This window comes from Haemaphysalis longicornis, unplaced genomic scaffold (genome assembly GCF_048455015.1).
Source record: "Haemaphysalis longicornis isolate Haplotype H1 unplaced genomic scaffold, Haemaphysalis longicornis Haplotype H1 scaffold_14, whole genome shotgun sequence".
Taxonomy (NCBI): Eukaryota; Metazoa; Arthropoda; class Arachnida; order Ixodida; family Ixodidae; genus Haemaphysalis; species Haemaphysalis longicornis.
Genome location: NW_027526245.1, coordinates 7,574,401 through 7,580,943, shown reverse-complemented (window position 1 = coordinate 7,580,943; position 6,543 = coordinate 7,574,401).

Sequence of the window (6,543 nt, the reverse complement as noted above, 5' to 3'; positions counted from 1 at the left end):
ATGTTAGTATACAGTGACGCAACATCAAGGGTGACTAGAAGGCAGTTATCAGGAATTTCAATTTTTGAGAAGTCTGAGAGAAAGTCATTGGTATCCTTAATGAAGGAGGGAAAGCTGGGCGGAATGTCGCAAATGAGATTATCCACATAGCGCGAGAGGTTTTCGGTAACAGTGCCAATGCCAGAAACAATGGGGCGCCCTGGGTCGTTCACCTTGTGGATCTTTGGGAGAAGATAGAATTTACCTGCTACTGGGCTTAAGGGGATCAGGGAACGAGCCGTGGTTTCATTTATTGTTTTATTTTTAACAAGCTCAGCAAGTATATCTTTGACAATTTGCTTATAATCTTGAGGGGGATCATTGGGTAGTGCTTTATAGAACGTCGATACCGATAGTTGCTTATTGGCCTCGTTAGCATAGTCGGTTTTGTCAAAGATTACGATTGCGCCTCCCTTGTCGGCAGGTTTAATAATTATGTCGGGACAGCTTGCGAGTTCCTCTAGGGCTTTCTTTTCGGTGGTAGTCATGTTGTGGTGGAACGAAATTTGTGTTTGGTAAGCTTTTGGCACATCGCGTTGGACAGCTTGGATGTACATGTCGAGGCAAGTATCACGCTGTGTGGGGGTTCCAGTGCTTATAGATAGGTAGGGTTCTGTGGGCTTCTTTCGTCGCGGGGTGATCGTAGAAGTATTCTCGTAGTCTCATGTTTCTGGCGAAGTTATCTAAGTCCTTAAAAAGTTGAAATTCATCAAAACCACCAGTAGCTGGGAAAAAGTTTAGGCCCTTTGACAAGACGTTCATCTAAGCTGGGGAGAGGGTTATACTTGAAAGGTTCAATACATTCCCGGTAAGGTTTTCCCCGAACGGGAACCCGCAAGCTAAGTTAGTTTTAACCCACTCATCCTCTGCTCCAAGAGTGTCAACCGTGCTAAAAAAACATCACAATATCCTAATGCAAAGTGACCGCTTAAAAAGCATATTCCCCGAACCACCACGCGTTGTCTACCGGCGTAATAAGAATTTAGGTGACTTTCTTACTAACTCTCGTATCAACCGACCGGCAACTAGTGGCTGCATGCCCTGCAATAAACCCCGATGTAAAGTATGACCACACATGACCACTACACAGCGCGCCACCAGCACGGCTTCAGACTACTACGTAAATATAAAAGGTAACTTTAACGGTGAGTCCGCTAATGTCGTATATCTTCTAGAGTGCACTGTTTGTACGCAACAATATATCGGCCAAACTGAAACGCCCTTCCGAATACGGTTCAATAATCACCGCTCTCATGCAAAAGGCTGCCCTTATTTGCCCCTGTCAAGACATGTGAACAGTCCCGGGCATGCGTTTGAACATCTTAAAGCAACGATTTTAGAATCCGCCTTCAAAACGCACCACGACCGCGAGGTTCGGGAATCTTATCTCATTTATAAGTTTGGGTCAGCCACGCTTGGAATTAATGAAAGTTACAGAAAACTAACGTGCTTATCCCTCGATTAAAATTAGCTGCTTCATAATTTTTATAACTATGTTCATTATTCCTACCCTCGAGTTTGCCATCAGAATCCGCAGAAACTCTCCTAATACAGCAGCTTTATTAGCCTAATGCGGCTCAACAATGCCATTTGTCCTGGGGAGGGAGGCCTCCTTCCCACCACCACTTAGGAATGTTTAACTCTTTGTGATCTACTCATGTTTAACCTTTTGTGACCCTACCTATTTCCTGTTCAATTGCTAGCTTCTGTGAAGTGCTCTTTTGGCCCCCTATCTATTCTCTTGACCCGCGGGGGGCACACCCATCTTCGCTTCCCCCGAACGAGTCTCCGCAGTCACTGAATACCTTCCTGTATACTCTTCCCTTTCTTTTCAAACCGCGGTTGTTCAGTTTCCCCCATTGTCTGAACTTGCAGCCCGCGCGGCATACGTTGACCCGTCATGGTGCAACCTTAAACGCTGCATTGTTAACACGACCCCTTTTTCTCTCTCTCGCTTCCCCCCCCTCTTTTTATTTTTCTTGTTTGTTTGTTGATGTTGTAACATCGCCCCCCCTCTTTTTATTTTTCTTGTTTGTTTGTTGATGTTGTAACATAGCCGTAGCCTGACTGTATGCACACTCCCCATTTCCAAAACATTTTCCGCTCTTTCTCACAGTTTTATGCAAACCTATATAAGAAATGTGTTCAAAATGTTTGCGACAGTAAAATCATGTAACTTTACTCTGATGAAGGCAAGTCCCGTTGCCGCTACGTAAGCAACAACAACAACAACGAACATTTATTAAAAGGGATGGCTCCAGGCCACAACCGATGCCGCGATGCGTCAATTACAGAAGGCCCTACACATGTTCAGCGCCCGCCCAGTTCCCACTGGAATGAAAATATCGCTGGCGAAAACACACTTCCTGGCCATACGGGGCACACCTGCAGAACGCTCCCGGATTCATTTAACCATTGACGACGTTTCGCTCCAGCCTGCTCCACAGGATTGGGTGCGTGTCCTCGGGGTGCCCGTTCACCAGAACGGTGGCGCTACAGAGTGGATCAAGCAACTTCGGCCGCAGTGGCGTAGCCTCCTGCGCCTCATTCGCCGCATCTCCAACACATTTGGCGGGGCATCGCAGGACGTAGCTCGGCGTTTAGTGCAAAGTGTAGTTGTGTCCAAAGCCACATATGGCGCCATGTGCTATTCCCTCACAAAACACCAGACCCACCAGCTAGAAGTCCTTTACCGGGAAGCGCTTAGAGCTTTAACTGGGCTTCCACGACACACAAGGATTGAGGAGCTCTATCGGTATGCTGGTCTTCCCACTCTTGAAAGCGGGAACCGGCCCACTCGTCGCAGCCAACTCGTCCTAGGAAAACTGGTCATAGGGAAACTGGTCAAAGAGGGCATCTCGTTCTAGGTGATCCCGTACTAGGAAAAGTGGTAGCACTGACCTTCTCGGGCTAGGAAAAGTCGTCTCGTGGTTTCATTTTTGGCCGATGTCGAGGAAATGGGGAGAGGAAGTTATTTATTTATTTATTCATTTACCCTAAAGGCCCTTACGGGCGTTACATAGGGGTCGCAATGAAAAAAAGAACACATTGCAACATTAAAAACAGCAGCACCCAAAAAAATGCGAATACAAATACATTCATGTCGAAATGCGTAGTTTCAAAAAAAAGGGTACACAAAAGGCGCACAACAGTTATCCAATTCCTAAAATGCGAGGGTTTAAAAATTACCCAGGTTCAAAATAACACAAACATCGAACATTGAACCAATCTGAGAGATTCAAAAATGACACAAACACTGAAAAATGATTTATACATTGAGGAATAACTGCAACTCTTTGATAAATGAGTCGTGATTACTGAGGGTGACGATGTTACCTGGGAGCTGATTCCAGTGACGAATAGCAAGTAAGAGTGGCGAAAAGAAAAATAGGTTGGTACGCGCGAATATTGGTTGAACTTTGAATGCATGATCTAAACGGGATCTTATAATTCTAATCTTATAATTACTCCTAGGTTGACCTCTTCAGAGTTCGGGGGGGTCCGCTGGTTTTGTTAGTTGGCAGGTGGTGGTTGAAATGGTTTTTCTATTTTAACACATGTTCCTCTGTCCCCTTCTGATTTCCCTTCTTGTAGCAAAAAAAAAAATTCAAACTTTTTTACTGGGTTAGGGCTTTCTTTTCAGGTTTATTTTTTTTTTCTTCTTCCAAAAAATATTCGTCACACTTTTTCTGTAGAAGGGGGGGGGGGGGGTTCGACTTTTCCTTTCTTTTGCGTTTTCTTTTCTTTTCTTTCTTTTCTTTTTGCGTTATCTTTTGAAGCTTTTTGCCTGCTTGTGTATATATCTATAAATTGTTTGCTTGCAGGTGGTGCTTGAAATTCGCTTTTCGGTTTCAGCACAACTTCCGGTTTCTGCTTTTGCTTTTCTTCTCCTTCTAAAACATATTCGTCACACTTTTTTTGTGTGAGTGTGTGTGTGTGCCGGGGGGGGGGTCAACTTTTAAGTCGAGCCTTGACTTTCACTCCCATATATAGGTGATATGAAGACTAACAAAACGAAAGTTACCCAGCTTGACAGTCATCGTTTGTCAACAGGAATGAAAACAAAAGATCAAAATACAAAAAAGCGAGAACACAGAACGAAATCGCAAATCCGAATACGCGCCGTCACTTAATTACCAAAATTAAAAAAAAAACGTATTAGAAAAAACAGAACGGGCAAACTAAATCTAATATAAAAGACTCACGTCATTAGCTGCACACAGAAAAAAAAAAGATACGCTGTCTGGCTGGCGCGTTCCTGGAAGGCGACAAAGGAACATTAAGGGTGGTGAATAGGAGGAGTGTAAGAATGTTTCCGACTAAGATGAGAATTATACAAGCTTCTGTACTCTTTCATTTGAACATGATAGACGAAAAACGTAAATTGTGACGAGTTGGCCGAGTGTCCAGTTGCCCTAGGTTACGAGTTTCCCTAGTGCGAGATGGCCTATGACGACTTGTCCTATGTGACGAGTTCACCTATGACGAGTTGGCTGCGACGAGTTCACTTTTGACGAGTTCTCCTAGACCCCTTGAAAGCATAATCCAATCCAGGGCAGAGGGGGCGAAAGACCGTCGCAATCACACTCACCAGGGCCGCCGCTAAATATTCCATGCCGGTGAGGATTTCGACACGTCTGTGCCAACCATACATAAGCACATTCCACCCTTGGAGGATGAGCTCATTACTGAGCAACGGCCAGCACCCACTCCACGTCACCAAGGAACTTACCCATCGCACAGACATGTTCCTTCGGTCACCGCCCCTCCCTTGAACACAGAAGACTCATCAACACTTTCTGTCTTCGTGGCTGCTTTGTGGCGGCGCCATTTACAAACGGCGTCCCTCGCCGCCGTTGCACGTGTACCGGCCGTAGACACAACCCGCACTTTCAAGATGACTATACCACCTACCGCCACAGCGCTGGAGCTTCGCGCCATCGACGAGGGGGTCCAGCTGGCTGTACGCCTACTGGCAGCTGATCCCCAAACGTACCGAAACGTCAGCACATTTACGGACAGCGCAGAGGCTTTACGTTATCTCATTGGACCACCCAGACGGCACTCAGTCGCTCATAACATTAAACGTTCCTGTGCAACGTTGCGACTGCGCACTGGCATTACCATGACCGTTCGCCTGACACCCGGGCACGCAAGAGCCCTCGGTAGTGAGTGGGCCCATCAGCTGGCGAGCGAGGCTTGTCGAAATTTCCGCCCGCAGCTTGACGGCTTCCTCACTGAGGAGTTCTGCTTTGATCCCGATGGCGAACGCCGCTGCCGCAAACGACGCCGCCGACAGGAGATCCTTTCAACAGTGCCCATCAACCCGGACCCAGTGCCTCCTGGGCTTAGCCGCGCTGCACATGTCTTCCTGAACCGTGCGCGCTCCGCATACGCTTTAACAGATGACATCGTGGCCAGGTGGAGGCACGCCTCGAATAGAACAATGAGGAGCGGCAATTCCACTGCAGCAGCTTCCGAAGACCTTTCATCTGCGGTGGCATCACCATCCGACCCTTCGTACGTCTGCTACGCATGTGGGCAGCCACTGAAGCCAACCAACCATCACCTTGTATGGGACTGCATAGGTCTCGTAGGGCCACGTGAGACCCATCGGCCTGCCTGGGTACTCTCTTACGAGGACTGGATCCGTCCGAAGGGCCGCATCAAACAGACTTTATCCGCACTTTGGCGGTTCGTTCTGGACTCCTACATGTTGTGACACTATTGAGGTGTTTATCTCCCCTCCCAACTCTTCCCCATGTGGCCTGGAGCCATCCCTTTTAATAAATGTTCGCTACGTAAGTAAACATTGTTTGTCATTGTTCTTGCTGTGTATCCGACTCTTTACTTATACTATTTCTGCGTGCTTTGTGAGTTTATCTTTCTCTAGATTTATATATATATATATATATATATATATATATAGTCCGGAAAGATAAAAACTCACACAGAGCGCGAAAAACTAAGGTTAGTAGAGACAGAGACACACCAGAAAGACCTAGCAAATACAAATAAGTTTAATGACGTTTCAGGAAGAGGACTTCCTTTCTTCAGAGTACAGAATAAGTTAGTTTCAGAATTATATATATACAGAAAATGTAGCAAGGGCGAGGGCAAGGTCATTGTACAATTGAAAATAATGAAAGGAGAGCAGAAAAAAAAATTATAAAAAAGAATACTCACTACACACAGTCACGCGGCACGAACATGGGAAAGAAAGAGAGAAGAACTAAAGAGAAAAAAACATTAACAATGTAATTCCCCCTCCTCCGTGGCAAAAGGGGTGAAAGAGGAGTCAAAACAATATATCCCCATATACGTGTGGGACAAGGGCAAAAAAATTAGTCACGTGGAACAAAGAAGGTCCAAAGAAGTTATGCCCATGCACACAAAGGGCGAACATCTGCCCATACACACCCGTTCTAAGAATCAGAGCAAGGTCATTTAAACATGAGACACTTGGCTTATGTTGGTGGGAGGCAAAGGTAGCGCCCAAAAGCA